The sequence below is a fragment of the Calypte anna genome, chromosome 7 (assembly GCF_003957555.1).
Source record: "Calypte anna isolate BGI_N300 chromosome 7, bCalAnn1_v1.p, whole genome shotgun sequence".
In the NCBI taxonomy this organism is placed as follows: domain Eukaryota; kingdom Metazoa; phylum Chordata; class Aves; order Apodiformes; family Trochilidae; genus Calypte; species Calypte anna.
The window spans coordinates 80,113-96,729 of NC_044253.1; the positions used below are offsets into that span (position 1 = coordinate 80,113).

Sequence of the window (16,617 nt, forward strand, 5' to 3'; positions counted from 1 at the left end):
AGCTACAAACAAGAAAGTTGAGTATCTTGTGTAGGCATGATGGCAACATGTAGGCAAGTTGAACAGAAGCAAGTCTCAGTTTTCAGGGAAAAAAAAAAGGAGCTAATTTTAATAAAAGAAAACTCTACCCTTCTCCCTCTCCCTTTTTGGGGAGTTTCTGTGTAAGGGAGAACTTAGTAATGTAAATATATGCAGTAATCCATCAAAGACAGAACTGAAGAATATGATACTAAGCTTGTAATAAAATAATTAACAAGTCCAGCTAAATGCAAGTATCTGTGTTTTTTCCTTAACCAGACATTACAGAGCTGTGGTATAAATAATACTATTGGCATAAATTAAGACAAATTAACAGAAAATTAAAAAAACAAACCAAACAAAAAACCCAAACCACAAAGAAAATACTTTACTTGTACTGGGAATATAGTTGTTGACTACCTGTCAATATACCTGGCCTTCTGAAGGGGATGTGTCTGTGTGTGAATGTTGTATTATGCTGACTTGGCTTGTGGATAGATGGAAACTGTTGGGCCCTGTGAGCAGAATATCCCAGTGCCTGAAAGGATTACACATTTGTGCTTAAAGAACATAATGCTATCTTGGGCAAGAGTGAATTAAAATTAATTATTGTTGTTCCTTAATATATATTTGTATGTAAAAGCTGTCTTCATTTTTATAATGCTTATTGTTTAATCTGTTTAATTTTTCGATGGGCCTATAAAATACATGTATTGATATATAGTAAATACTATAATCTTAGCATTACAGGATTGAGTTTTCTGGAAGTGGTTTTGCTCTTGGGTTCCTGTAGTCCTCTGCCAAATAAGCTTTCAAATACATTGGATGGATTGTACTTCCCTCTCTCTCTCTCTATATATATATGTATATATCACATCACAAGTAAATAATACCTGCATTTTGCCTTAAAAACACTACTGCATTAGGTCTGCATTAACTCTTCAGTGTCACACCATATGGGTAGTCTTTTTCTCCTACAATATCTTGGACTCTAAATGACAGGTGACTGGTAGGGTACATAAAATCAGATAATAGGAAGAAATTCTTTGTTTTGAGTGTTGTGAGCCCCTGGCCCAGGTGCCCAGAGAAGCTGTGGCTGCCCCATCCCTGTCAGGCCCCAGGCTGGACTGGGCTTGGAGCACTCTGGGCTGGTGGGAGGTGTCCCTGACCATGGCAGGGGCATTGGGATCTAAGTGGTCTTTAAGGTCCTTTCTAACCCAAACCATTCTGAGTCTGTATAATTCTATGAGAGAGATACTTGATAATGTTTCAGAAAACCATGTATATAAAAAAAGTTATCTTTATTTCCCTTTCTGTTAAGTTTTTAAGGATAGGATATATATATATATACACACACATTTTTAAAAAAAAGTTGCATTAATTGGTTTTGCTAATAGGCTGGCCAATGTTTTTGTAATTGATGCGAAAATGTAGAGAGAGAAGATCTGATGCAAAGGATGTTGAAATGTTTTCTATACTTGATAACCAATTAATTTCCAATTTCCTTTGGTTGCAGTGCTTTATTTTGCAACTTGTAATTGCTTTTATTAGAGAAGATACAGGGTGTCTCTAAGTCACATCAGAGGGAGCCCAAATTTCAAATTTTAGAGATCAAACTACTTTCTTTAAGGACCTGGGAATAAGATCTTTACATGGAAATATGTAAATTCTTGTTATAATTTTGGGCATAGGGCTCTTGGTAATTGTGTACTTGGTGCAATTTAATTGAGAATTAAATCTGTATTTCACACTTCATGTAACTGTGTTTATCAGGAGATTCCAATGCTGGGACTTAAAGGTGACTTAACCTTCTGCTTATGATGTCTGAAATTTGCACTATATATACCAGTAAACAGGCATCTAAGAAACATATGTCAGTGCTGAGAATATGCAAAGATTAAAAAGAACTTCCAACTATTTGTATTTGCAGTTCTAATAAATTTAATAATCAAAATGTGAAGAATCATCACAGCTTTTTCCCCCTTTCACTTACATTGCATTTTTTTCCTGTTAAGTAACCTAATTTATTTATTAAAAATGGCCACTTCCCCTTTCTCCTGTTCATTTTTTTCTTATTTTTTCCCTTCGATGTCTTTCTAATCCTTACTTTCTCTCTTTTCCCCAGCTTTGTTTGTGTCATTGTTTTTAAATAGTGAGCATATTTCCCTAAATTATGCAAAACACAGTTAAGTGTTTTTGTATTTTTAGCAGACTGGGGCAGCTACATGAATGCTGAACTAATTTCTTTCCCCTTCCTCCTTGTTTTTTAAAGCTTACAGCATTGCAGAGCAAATACGCAGTCTGGAGGTAGTGAGACTTTAAAGACTTGGTTTAGGCTTGGTTTAAATTAGCACTTCCTTCACTAGAAGAACATCAGTCTTTTCACTTTTAATACGCAAATGATATCAGGAAGAAGAATAATACTGTATTTTACTGACTGTTCCTTTCTTTTGTTTATACTAGCACGGTAGGGTTGTTAATCAACATGTCCCCACTTGTAAGTGAACAGCCTTGACATCATTCTTGTTTACCAAATGTACAGAGGTGACTCAAAGGGGAGGTTATATAGAATGGCCAGCACTTTTTAGTTGTTAGTGTGCTTGCTGATCCCTCTAAGTGCTGAATCAGAGAAAAATTCTATCGTGTCTGTAGAATGTGGGAGTCGATAAAAACTAATTAGGTAATGCAAAAAACTTTCAGCACTTTCAGATGAGCTTTGCCAAAGGAGTGTTTTTTCACAAGTCTTGGATCTTGATCAAAATATTTAATCATGATGTAGACCTTCTTCTCATTGCTGACATCACTGCTTTTATCCATCATAACAATGAAAGGTCCTGATGTGGAAAGGTTCATGGCCTAACAGTGTCTGATATGCTGATGGCGTTCTGATGATCCATGCAGCTTTTGTTTCTTCCAAAGGGACTTTTTTTTTTCCGTAGTAGCTGAATCTAGGAATCTCACCTTGTCAAGCTATGTGAAGTCGTCAGCAATGTGAATAGAAGAACCCATACATCAGCATTCTGAACTTTTCTCTCTTTTTTTAGCTCGAATTCTATTTTTGTGAGAAGGTAATAATAATACAAAACTGGCACTTTTTGCAGACATGTTTTACCTGAAACGTACATACAAGGACATGCAACTTGAATTGTTTTTTAATACTATGGACTAAATAAAGTCTCAGATCAGTAATTAAGTTTTTGTGGCCTGTTGCACAGAAAGAGAAACAAGCACAAAGTAAGATCCTCTTTGTTTTTCACACAGTGTATATATAGAGATATTCAGCATTTGAAAATCAGATTGTGTAATGGTTCTAGTATGAGAATTACTATTTTTAAAATACCAGAAAGTAGTCAAGTGAGCAAATTTAACTGATGAAGATTTAGAGGGAAGGATAACAATCCTGAGAATAATGTCTGTGTCTAGAAGGTGTTTTTACTTAATTGTGATCAGACAGTCTTGTGCCAGGGAGGTTTAGATTGGGTACTTGGAAAAATTTCTTTACTGAAAGGGTTGTCAAGCATTTGAACAGGCTGCCATGGGAAGTGGTTGAATTGCCATCCCTGGAGGTATGTAAAAGCCATATAGATGTGGCAGCTGGGGACGTGGCTTGGTGGTGGACTTTTCAGTGTTAGTTTTTTAGTTGGGCTGTAATGATCTTAAAGGTCTTTCCAATCTAAGTGATTCTATGATTCTGTGTAATGCCCAGAGAAATTAATATGGTTGAAGTCTGCATGATCAAATTACTTAAATCAAAGAATAAAGAGAAACTGTGGGCTAGAAGCCTCAGTCTTGCACTTTAGGGCCAATTCATAGTTCCTGTGTGCAGTGTTCTAGCAGCTAACTCCTGTATTTCCTGTACAAGAGAGAGGCATAGTCAGTCCAATAAAGAAAGCAGGGACTACAGTTGATCAAAGGGCTTGTATGGCTTCTGCTTTCACAAAGCAATGCTAGTACACTTGTAATAAAAATATAGATTCCTGAGTTTAGGACGACTGTCATAAAAATGGACAACTGCAGTTTTTCTGCTCTTCAAAAATAATTTATTAGTACAAAGAAGCAGAATTAATGTTTCTTCACTTAACTCTGTTTCTACAAAGCTAAGCTGTGGGTAAAGGCCTTTGTTTCCTGCCACTTCTAATTTTGTGTGATCTAGGTAAAGAGGGGTTAGTTGTTTGAGCAATGATAAAATAATAGTGAAAGTGAGGGAACAGCATATTGGGTGAAGGGAAAATACATTTGGCTTTCTCATTTCAATTGCTTAATGGAATGAGGACTGAAAAATTGCAAATGAGTTGAAGAAAGAAGATCTCAAAAGAAAATTTTGGTCCTTAGCTAAAATTAATCTCGGGACCCGGTGGAAATTGATAATATTGAAGGCAGTTCAGTATGACTTTTTTTTCATCCCACTCCCCTCAAAATTGCATTGTCCCTGTTTAGAAGGTACAGCAGCAGATGTGAAGAGCTTAACTGACCAAGAGTTCTGCATGGCGGTGGGTGAATGCGTGACTGACCATGTATCTTTATTGCCAGCACTTGGATGATGTTTGGAGGTGAGTGTGGAACCTCTGGATGGGAGATGGTTTTCTGCATTGGAGTTAATGATTCCCTTACATCATCATTGCATTGGTAATGTTCTGATAAGGCCTCATCTGGAATACAGTGTACATGTGTTTTGGGCCAGAAGGACTATTCATGTTTAAGAAACTTGAAACTAAAATAGATGCAAGAACATAGACTAGAATTCCCAGGGTAATTCTGAAACTTAAAGGAGTAAGAATTTGAAAGAACTTAAGCTGGTTTAGTGTAACAACCTTTAAATCAGACAGCTTGTATAACTCTGCCTTACAGGCCGCAAACTCCAAGAAAAAGTGTAAAGAACATCATAATTGTAGGATTCAAATAAACAACATTGAGCTAATTAAAAAAAAAAAAAGCAGGCTGAAAACCTGAGAAACAAAAACTGGAGGAAGCCAAGCTTTACAATTGCATTTGATTCATTATGAGAGGAATTCTGATTGTATAATGTGGTACAGGGAGGAAGTGGATTTGACCTAGTAAGTCTTTGCCAGTTGTTTTTAGTATTAGTAGACTGGTTTATAGAAGGGGGCAGGGGAACAATTACAAAAAAAAAATTGGCAAAACTCAAAAATATAAATCTTTTCAAAGAAATTAAACTGATAACCCAAACTCTTTGGGAAAAGTACTTCAAGTACTGGATATTCCTCATACCAACTGATGCCCAGTCTTTGCTAGCACTAATATGCATATTGCGGGACTCTGCTGCTAAAATACTGCTCTTGTTGAATTATCAGTTTCTGAAATAATATGGGATGATTTTGCTTTGGCAGATAAAATTTTTTTCTGAAAATGTATCATATATTTGCACAATGTTTAAATCATTACTGGTACTGTCACAGTAGAGATTTTTTTTGATCTATCTTTGTTCTAAATCTGTATTTTGAATTACTGGTTTCCATACATTAGTTCATCAGAGGAGATAAAAGCCTTTTAAAATGCTTCTACATGTGTGGGGTTTTCATCATCTTACTTTCCTACAACTTTGTATATTCTAGAGCCATGACTTTTTTCTTTTACTTTTGACTATTCCAGTAGAGGTGTTTTCCAAGAAGCAGACTGTCATGTGTTGCACTCTAAACCAGGTACTAATGACTTCTCTGCTAAGACTTACACAAGTACGAGTAATGGTGTACCTTTTCTCGCATGGAGAAACTTGCTTCAGTTTTTTAAAGTATTTATTTAAGGTTTAGGGAACAAGTGCCTGCATTTTATCAAACATTCTATCAGGGTTTCAGTACTAGCTAGAAATGTCAACAGACGTATGAAACAGTTTGTCAAAGTTTCTCTAATCTCACTTTTTCAGTCTTTAATAATACCGTTAGCTCTGTTAACTCTCCTGTCACTTCCAGAGCAGACAAGTCCTGAATTACTAATGAAAACCAGGAAGAGTGTAACTTGAAAATGCATATTCTTTCAACCATTGTTTGCAATTTAATTAAAAAGGGCACCAAGTCAATTTTTAAAAGACAGGCTTATCTTTTGTAGTAAGTTTGCATTGTAGAAAGAAGCAAATTGCATTCAATAAAGACAATGTCTTGCCTCATGGCTTTACGAAAAGGGTGCAGCTTTTGCTATATTCTGCTGTACTTTCAGATTCTAAGTTTTGATTTAGTTTAGAAGATGCCACTGCCAGAAGGTAAACCAGTTATTCTGGTCTTGCTTAAAAATCACCTTGCAAAGTGATAACAGTAACAAAGGTGGGAATTCACCCCACCCTGTCTTCCCACTTAGGTCAAACATTTATTTATATGCTAATATTAAGCACAGAAACTTCCTTTTTCTTTACTCATACACAGTAAGAAAAGTTTAGGAAAGAAAGATTGCATATTTGATAATGAATTTGAAAATAAATTATATAACCTTTCCTGTCCACATTACCTGACCCCTTCGTGAAGTGAGAAGCAAATTTTCCACCTGTGTTGTGCAATGAAGTCAATGAGAAACTTTGCCTGTGTTGAGTTGATACATAGAAATATAAACATAGAAGAAGGTTTACAATCTCCTCTTCTGGGCACTCTGGATTTTCTGTTCTTGGTTTTTTTAGATAGTAAGCCTCTGTCTCCCCTGAGCATGGAATGTCAGCCATTTCTGTCCTTTTATTCTCAAATAGCATTAGAATTTTGTGTGCATTTATGGATGGATACTTTGTTTTACTCTTTGTAATAATCTAAAAAAACCCACAAAATGTGGAGAAGGGAGAAGAAACTAATCACAAGGACTTTTATTACTGCACAATTAAGCAGTAAATGCTGAGCTTTCGATGTCTGTGTGTATGTGCATTTATGTCAAGGAAGAAAAAATTAAGTCTGAAACAATATTCTCTGGCCCTTGATTATTTTTTTTAATTGAACAGAGAAGTTTGTGGTGTGTAACTTCCTTAAGTTCATGCCAAATCATATCTTTGCTGTTAAGTTTTACCTTAGTTTTTTTCTTCGTATAGTTGTTTATACTTTGGATGCTAGGGCCAAAACCAGTCTGTGTGAATTTAAACAGGAAGAAGAAAAATACTGAATACCTTCAGTCTTGGTGCATACATATGTGCAGCAAAGAGTATGATTTTTTCACACCTAACAGTCACTTGTCTTAGTCATGTTTTCCTTAGTTTTGCCCTTTAAATAAAAGTTCAGTCTTTTTGTCAATGATAGTTGGTTTTTTTTTTCTTTCACAGCTTGCTTTAAACCCTTCAATAAACACAGAAATTTGGATTCTTCTTGAGCTTGATTGGTTTTATATGATAATTTTTTACCCATAGTACAACCGTTACATTGCCAGCTAATGCAAACTCAATTTTGAGTAGAGGAAGTAACAATCCAAATCACATTTCCCATGATAGGCATGCCTTTTGTTAGTTGGTATGTGCCAGTGATAAAGCTGGACCTGTAGGTAGGTTGTATAGTGAATGGCAGAAACCTGTGATAGGCACTGATGAGGTACTGAGGTAATGAAACCCCACAGCTATTAAAAGGGTATGCTGTTATTTTGAACTGAATAGTTACTTGTATTTGGGCCTTTTAATCTATTCTGGTTGTGATGATCAAAATTTTTGCTTTACCCAGCAGAACTTTAAAATAATTTAGAATCAGTACTGCTTTCATTCAATTGACATGCTTTTCTGTTATGCCTTATTTGGTCCAGTGCTGAGATGCTGCTCTAAGGAGTGGTCCCACTGCTGCGGCTGCTCCTGTTTTGTATGTTTGCTTAGCTGAGTGATCTGATCCGTTGGAAGATGCTTGTGTGTGTAAATAGACTACAGGTTGCTTTACGGCAACATCTCGATCTTGCTGTTGGAGAGCAGTGAGTACTGAACTCAAGAGTACATGATCAGGACATGCAGACTGATCTGCACAGTGTCAGAGCAGATAGTTTGTTTAAAAGAAGTTGCAATGCAAAGCAGTGGGATGAGAAGAAAAATCTTGTTTTAAACTGAAGTAGTCAGTTTCAATTTATAAAAGGAAATTTTGGAAGATGCACAATCTGGTTCCTGAAAACTTGCACAAAACTAAAATTTGAGAGCCAATACATTTGCAATAGAAGTAGTTCATACAGAATCATGAATCAGCTATGGACTGGCTATCACACATGTTGCTAACAGTGCAGAGGCAGCAGGATGCAGCTGCTCATGGGCTGAAGGTAAAAGCAGTACAGACTTTAAAATTACAGTTTAAGAAATTACCTTGTTCTTGTACACCTTGTTCTTGTATACCTGCTGGTGGTATTGCACAGCTGCACGTCTTCTTGTGCCTTTGTTGACTTTTCATCCTCACATCATCCAGACGTTTCCTGACACCTGTGCTCATCAGTCTCAAACTCTGACTTCATGTTCCTTTTTCAAGCTTAGGTTTGACAACCCTGTATCACAGAGGCACCCACAAAACAGGGCAGCTATTCAGAATGAAGATTTATTCCAATCAAAATTACTCAGTTCTCTGACCGACCAAAGTAAACTGTGAGTTCAGATATCAGACAGAAATTCAACATTACACAACTTGCCCTAAGAACTCCAAAGTTTCACAAAGAGTCCTTTTAGAAAGATGACTGAAAATGTGCGCATACTCATAAAAGGGAAAACCCCCAGTAAAGGGTACCCAGAAAACAGACTCACCGAAAGGAAGCAAGGGCTCAGTCAATAGCGTATCCAGAAGAAGTATTCACTCAGAGTTGAGGGTGCTCAGCTCTGGGCAGTGGCTCTGGGCGTCGGCCCAGTCCCCAGGAGAGAGCGTCCGACAGCAGACCCGCTGCCCTGAGGAGGCTCGCGCCACGGAGCCTCCTACGCGTGCCCCGGGTACGGGCCGCTCCGATCCTAATTGAGGCCTTCTATTGGTCCTGATCCCGAGGATCCCTCCGGCATGGCGCCCTATTGGCTGGGGCCTGTGTCTGTTAGCCATGGACCCCGCCTCCTCTTTCCCACCTCTGGGGTGGGTGCCAGGTGCCTGCAGGTCTGCGCAGCGGCAGTGGGGGCGCTGGTGGCGGGAAAAGGAGGGCGGGAGGTGACAGCCCTCAGTGCGCCTGAGGGCGTGGGACATCTTACACAGGCGGCAGTCTCGTGTCTTCTGAAGGTGGACTGGAATGTTCATGCGGCATTTGAGATCAAAGATTGAGTTTGGGTATGTCTTCAGTCAAAGAAAGCAAAGAAGATTTATGCTTTGTTGAAGTATATTGCAATATTGCTATCTGAAGTAATTAGTATGTTATAAAGCCGTGAGATGGCTCCAGACAATATGAACTGATTTTACTTATATACATGGCTAATGTTGGCATTTTGGGCTTTGAGAATAATTATGTTTGAAGCATTTCATCTGTAATAAAGCCTGTTCTAAAAACTGTTACCTGTTTGTACTTGGAGCCACAGAGTGTTTTGTATTACAATTTCTCAAGCAGAAACTTGCTTGTTTGCAGTTTTTTTGCATTTTCACCACAGTTGTAGAGGATTTTCCAAGTAGTCACCTTTTCACATTCTAGGTATGCAGATCCTTTTAAGTCCTTGACTTGTACCCAGTCAGAGCTGATGAAGTCTAGAGAAGACCCAGTGGGTACAGGATATAATGCTGAAGTAACAAGTTGTCGGAGGGCATCAGGCTGAGTTAACTACTCAAGAGTTTGTCGCGATTGTTTCATCTCTTTTACAAGTGGTGTTACCCTGGGAAGACAAGTAGGCTGTTTTTCAGTGTGGTTGGATCCTTTGTTCTGGGTAATTTATCTAGAGAGAAACATAGTTTTTCTCTTTTTCTCTTTGGATAGTGCTCAAGGCTGAGGAAGCTGGGACTGCAGTGTGCTCTACCTGCCAGTGAAGGTAGTTGGTTATCATTCCTTGCATATAGCAAGCTGGAACTTAAAGAGCTGCTCTCACTGTCCTCAAGTCTGTGGTAGCTCTAATGTTTGTCACAAGGGTCAGGCTTTAGGGAGCTATTAAATGCCTTCACGTCTGATAGCAAAACTTGGCAGTGTGTGCAGAATTGTCACAGGCAGCAAAAAACTGAGATTCAGCTCATACAGGGAATGACACCTTTGTAGCTTTAAAGAGGAATCATGGCTGTATTTTCTCCTTTCTGAAGGAAAATTCAGGGTTCTAGTCAGCAGGATGTTTGAGAGTAGCAAAATGCATAACTTTCTTCATCTGAGTCATACCTGCTTCCACCACTTCTCTCTTGTTTCTGGTTTAGTAGTTTGGGTTGGTTTGGGGTTTTTTGTGTTATCAAAGCATGCCACTAGTAGAGAAGTGGAACAGTAATGTTTTGATTTCTCCTTTGGAGGGCAAACATGACTCCTCTGCTGATCTTATTTTGGTGTTTTATCAGAAAGATTCCATTAAATTCCTGTGCACATTAGAGGGAAACACAAAGGACTATGTAATTAACAGCTTAGTAAGGGTAAAATGGGTATGTGTACCTAAACTGTTGCTTGCGAACAGAAAAATGGCAATTACATAATATTTGACTTAAACTGTTCTTGTTTCATCTGCTTCATATCTGGCTGTGGGAAAGAAAAGTTCTTCGTACAGTGGAAATACTTCACAGACCTGTTTTTATAAGACATGTTCCTGTTCTGTTTGGTATATTTTTGTCCTTGTAGAAGTTACTTGATGGAAGGATCATTAATTGTTTTCTGTTTGCAGGCTGCAAAACAGCAATGCCACAGAACTGACCACGTTCATCACAGTAAGTAAATCACAACAAAAAGCATTCTGATTATTTCCTGAGAAGCATAAACCATATAAGGAAAAGGAAAATGTTATTTACTGTATACTTTAGGGTAAAATTCTGTATTTGGTTCCTCATTTCAGCAAGATGCTGATTAAACACAGACTTAACTAAGATTTTTAGCTTCTTAGGCCACATCTGCAATTGCTTTTGTGACTTCAGGCTTAACCGTTGAGTAATAATTTACAAATTAGTGTGCATAATAACACCCTCACCATTCTTTCTGGATTTTTTTGTACGTAAGCTTGCAATATAAATATGATAGAATGTGAGTTCAGTATGTTGCACATTTTCAATATATCTTTAGTAGTCTTCATGTCTGGCATTATACAGGTTAGGGAGTATTTAGAATGAATTAAGAGACTGCTGAGAGTTTAGATTCCAAAGTTGATTTTAGCAACTTTGAAAATTTTTTTCAATAGTCAGAGAACGTGTGATGTTTTGCTACATGATGAACACAAATTATGTTGTTCTTATTAATGGATTGTCTGCTAGACTATTAAGTAATGAAGAATTTTGCATTCACATAATTTTGCTTGGTCTTTGCTTGGTCTTTGCTTGGTTTTGTTTGGTTTTGTTTGATTTTTTGTTATTTTTGCTTTTTTTTTCCCCAGCATAACTGAAGTTTGTGTCCTATTTCAGTGTTTTGCCTTAAAGTTGTAAGTAAAAACTAAACTAGAGATTTAAATAGAAAGCGTGCCTGGCTTTGCTTAGCTCATGGATGTAGTTTTCAGGCATGCTTTTTTTAATAGTACTTACTGTATGTCAGGTGCATAAAAAGAGGAAAATCTGAAATAGATTTGAAATTATTTTTCAAGTTCATTATTTTGGTGCTCCTCATACTAACCATCAGTTCTTCAAGCACTTGTGATAATATACCCTTAAAATAGCAATTCCAATCTTAAATTTGTAAAGACATATGTCTATGTCCAGTAATGAGACATGTTGGTTAACAACCTTGTTTAGGTCCCAGACACAATACTGTGTGATACCCCAGAGTCTTACATTTAATAGAGAAAATAAGATAAAACTTACACTGGCAGTAGGAAAAAAAAAAAGGCTAAAGAAATCTGCTTTGCATGGTTAGTAAAGTAATTTTTAAGGTTAAATTTTAAAAGCTTAGATTTTTGAAGTACTTCTTCAAGTGTACAGTTGCATGCTTTCTGTACAATGTAGAACAAGAAGCTATTCAAACCACTCCATGTGGCCTAATACAGTATTTCTAGGTATGGGAAAAGCACCAACATATACTGAATTAAAAAAATGAACAGGTTCATATGGAGAGGGCAGGTCTGTTAAATAGGAGGAATCCGATGAATTAAAGGTCAAAAGAAGGGTTTTCTTGTGAACACATGGCTTAGCAGGCAGTGATATGACAATGGGTGTGGGCAGGAGGCAGGTAGTCTGCTATTTCAAAGTGAGGAGCAGTAATGTGAACTTGTTTTTTAAAAAATGCAAAACTGGGAAAGTCATTAAGTAATTTGCAATAGTAGACAAAAAATAGGGAAACTGTATGTAAGATTTAGATTTTACTGCAGGTATCAGATATGGTCAAACCTTCTGTAAAATGGTACTATACAGCCAGGCCCTGTAAGATGAGACAGTTTTAGTGGAAAAGCTTTCTTTTTTTTAAAGCTGAAGCTTGTTGATTTTTTGTTCGTGAGGTATTTTTTTTTTCCTGGGATGTACTGAAACTGTAAAACTACTGCCTTCTTAGCCTCTTGGTATCTGAAGGAAGATGTTGCAACTTCCTAGAAGAGGCTTCCAGTTTTGCAGGGGTTAGGGCAGATGTAGAATCTAATTAAAGATTACCTGTGTCTTGAGCTTTAAAAAGCTAAACCTGCTAACTTTCTAATTTGGGAAAGCTTGTTTAAAAAAAAAAAAAAAATAGAAAAAAATTGAGTCCTTTTCTTTAGGGAGGAGATGCAATCCCATTGAGCATACAGGTACATAGAGGGCTGTCCAGTGAAAATAGCTGAGAGAGTTGGGCCTTTTCAGCCTGGAGAAGAGAAGGCTCCAGGGAGACCTGACTGCTGCCTTTTTTCTAAATAAAGGGGGTCGTAAGAAGGATTTAGAGAGAAGTTTTATCAGGGCCTGTAGTGACAGGACAAGGGGCAGTAGTTTTATGGTAAAAGAGGATAGGTTTAGATAGAACATAAGAATTTATTGTACTGTGAGGGTGGCAAGGCACTGGCAGGTTTGACCAGAGAAGCTTTGGATGCCCCATCACTGAAGTGTTGACGGTCAGGTTGGATCTGGGCTTTGAGCAACCTGGCCTAGAAAAAGGTGTCCCTGCCCTTGGCAGGGGTCTTAGACTATATGAGCTTTGAAGGTCCCTTCAAAACCAAGCCATTTTCTGATTGTATGTAAACATGCTGTTCATCTTGGGTAGCATTTGAAAAATAACAGTTTGTTTTTTTGGCAGTGTAGATGGATGTGCATTTAGCAAGCTCAGAAAACATGTAAAACCTTCTAAAACAGGACATCTCCCAAATAATACGAAAATTATTTCCTTCATACATGTAATGCCTGCAGATTTAATTATATCTTCAGTATAATAAAAACAACAATTAATATTGCCTAAGAAACTAAAAATAAAGGATTTCAATAGTTTTATGTGCTTACAATAGTTACACAGAATGTAAATAAAAGGCAAAAGGTCATTATGCCCCTTTTATCCTTTTGCGTAATTTTTTTAGAAGATAATCTCATTTAAAAATTGAAATAAAAGTACTTTATTGCTGTATGTTGGTGATTTTTCTGCAGAAAAGGTCGTTGTGTGTGTATATCTATATACTTGCTTCTACATATATTTTTATATTTGTTTATTGGGGAAAATAAATGAACATGCAAGATAAAACAACTACAGAAGTAAAATTACAAAATGACTGACATTTTCAAGGAAAGAATTAATAACCTGTGTATTCCTCTGCTGAATATCTATTTTTATTAGAGTTTTTTTAAAGCTATTAAGCCTATCTTTGATGTGTTTTATTTTGTAACAGGAAGTCAGTTTTAACAAACAGAACAAAAAAACCCCACTACTAACACAGCTTGTATGAGAGTCACTCCCAACTGTTTTAATGCTGCTGCTGCAAACTAGATTTGAAAATGGTTATTTGCCGAAAGAGTTAAAGACAATCTGATCTTGTATACAAGAGCAGATTTTGATTATGTATTGTCAATCCATGATTAGCATCTGTTAGGAGTAGTAAGTGCTTTCTTAAGCTTTACTGTATAGTTGGCAAGTGGAGAAACTGAAGTTTTGGTAGTAACACTGTATTGTTAAGACTAGATGGTTTTATCTTTGAAGTAGCAAGAAAGTGTTTATGTTGTTTACAGTTCAGAAATCTTTCAAAGTACTATTGATTAGATACGAGTTTCCTCCTACTTTGCTTTGGCTTTCTTATAGTGAGCAGCATGTTCTTAGCATTTAAATACAGAGATTTGTCCACTTGTGGGAAATGAGAAATATTTTTTCTAATTAAATTTTGGAGTCTTACTATAAAAAAGCTCTGTAATTTAGATGTTTAGGTTAAGATGATGTGTCTTGTCACCTATTGAAAAGATAATTTTCCATATATAAGGTGATGCAATCTTTTCTTTTGAATCTCAGTTTTCAGGTACTTTTCTGTTGGTAGCTTGTCTGAGTATTATGTTGCTGTGTGAACTAGAAAGCTGCTTTTAGTAGGACTTCACCATTTCACCACAGGGCTGTAGCCCCTCTCTTGTGAAGAAAGTCTGAGATAGTTGAGCTGGAATACCTGGCTGTGGCCTTTTAATATATAAAGGGGGAGAATAAGAAAAATGGAGAAAGGCTTTTTACCAGGTCCTGTAGTGACAGGACAAGGGGTGGTAGTTTTAAACTGAAAGACAATAGGTTTAGAAAGGACATCAGAAAAAATTTTTACAGTGTGGTTTACAACACTTGTAACAAGTTTGCCTGGAGAAGTTGCAGTTGCCCCATCAATGGAAGTGGTCAAGGTCTGGTTGGATGTAGCTTTCAGAAACATGACCTAGTAAAAGATGTCACTGCCAAATCAGGGGTGTTGGACTAGAAGATCTTTGGAGGTTATTCCAAACCAAAGTTATTCGCTTGTGGTAATGAGGGGATGGGTAGGGATTGTTGAATTGCAGGTGAGGTAAGAAATGACTGAAATGTGTATCAATAGCAGGTGGAAAATAGAACAAATTCAGTGTTGTTTTTTTTTTTTTCTGGTTTTGGGTAAGAGATCTGATATATCAGGTGAATACCTGTAAGTCCTACATAAAAATGTTGGGTATGTATCTGTGTGTATCTGATCCTGCCCCTTCTGAGGCAAGCACAAAGGTAATGCATAAACTAATTCAACTATATACTGCTGTCTACCCAACACTAGTGTGATTTAGCCAGATAAATTGTAGGGGGCAAGGCATTTGGGGGCATGAGGAGAGGTATTTTTCTGTACGTATTGATAAAAATATTCTTAGCTTAAATTATGTTTATGTTTGGAATATTAAAAGCAGCTTGAACAAAGTTAGTAGTGGGCAGAGATTACGTAGAGATAGAACAGATTCAAGTTTTGAAGTGTCTGACACTATTACTTCTGTAACAGGAAGAAATAAAGACACAGGCAATGACAGAAAAGGGTGGGAGGTAAACTTGAGATTTTAAAATGTGAATTTACAGTTGCTGTGAAGTAAATTTTCATAAAGTTGCTTGCAAGTTCTGTCTAGTGTTCGAATATTTTGCTCTTACGTATTTAACACACTGAGGATTTGTATGGCAGTAGTTGGACATGACGAACATGATGGATTGTATGTTCTCATATTTGATGGAGAGCATGTGTGTCTGTGTACATATGTATGTGTGCATTAATAACTGCACTTCACCAACTGATGCACATGTGTGTTTACATACATCTGTTTAACCTGAGGACCTAATTCTTTAGGTATTCAATTGTAAGGTAAGATTCCCATTACTCCCACCTGTAATCTGGTATATGTAATGAGTTGAATGTAGTTTTATTGATTACAGTGAAGCAGTGATAGTTTATTCTGCATGATGGTCTGTAATAAGGGTCTTACTAGGCATGTTTTGTTTATCTGGAAAAGTAAATTGAGATTGTTTGCATGTGTATTATGTAAATAAAGATATTTAAAGTCATATGTCTTCTAATAGGTTTGCATGTTTTGTCAATATTTGAAAGGTTTTCTTTTTAGGTTTTCCAAAGGTAACTTAAAAAAAGCATAGCAATAAAAAAAAAAGTAGAATTAGGAGTTTTAATATTCTTGCATAATTCAGAGGAGGCGAAGAACTGGTATGTTAGAGCACAGCTTAAATGTGTATCAGTTGAATTAAGCATGGGCTTAGAGGGGTTGTATGTATGATCTATCTGTTTTAGATGTATTACAGAGGTGATGTCAAGGTGAAAGCAGACTTGCAGAATGGTTGGAAATCATTGATATTCTGACTCTGAGACTGTAAATGGCTCTGTGGCAGATGGAGTCTTTGTCAAGAAAGAAAAATGGCAGCTCTGGAACATCATAGATGTTTTTGCTTAGCAGCTCAGCACATGGGCTGTGACCTTCCAGTGTTCAGGAGTTCCTCCTGTGCTTTAATAAATTGACCTCCACTTTTATTCTCTAAAAGTAGATGAATGGTCATTGTAATTAATTAAAATTTGGGGTATTTCATTATGAAAAAACATAAGCATGGTTCAGTGCCAGGTTTTTCTTAAAGTAAGCTTTGACGGATGCTTGCACTTTGTGCATGAAGTGCCAGAAATTGCTTTTGACTGAGCATTGTGTGCTACTGACAATGAAGGTGTCTGTGTATTTGTGT

At 36.9% G+C, this 16,617-nt stretch overlaps 1 protein-coding gene across 1 annotated transcript in view; it reads left to right on the forward strand.

Annotated features, from left to right (window-relative positions):
* BAZ2B (bromodomain adjacent to zinc finger domain 2B) overlaps positions 1–16,617 on the forward strand; it is a 112,241-nt gene that overhangs the window by 17,565 nt on the left and 78,059 nt on the right. The window contains exon 2 of the mRNA XM_030454542.1: positions 10,709–10,751. The gene's annotated coding sequence lies outside the window, so the exon portion shown is untranslated. The remainder of the gene's footprint in view (positions 1–10,708; positions 10,752–16,617) is intronic.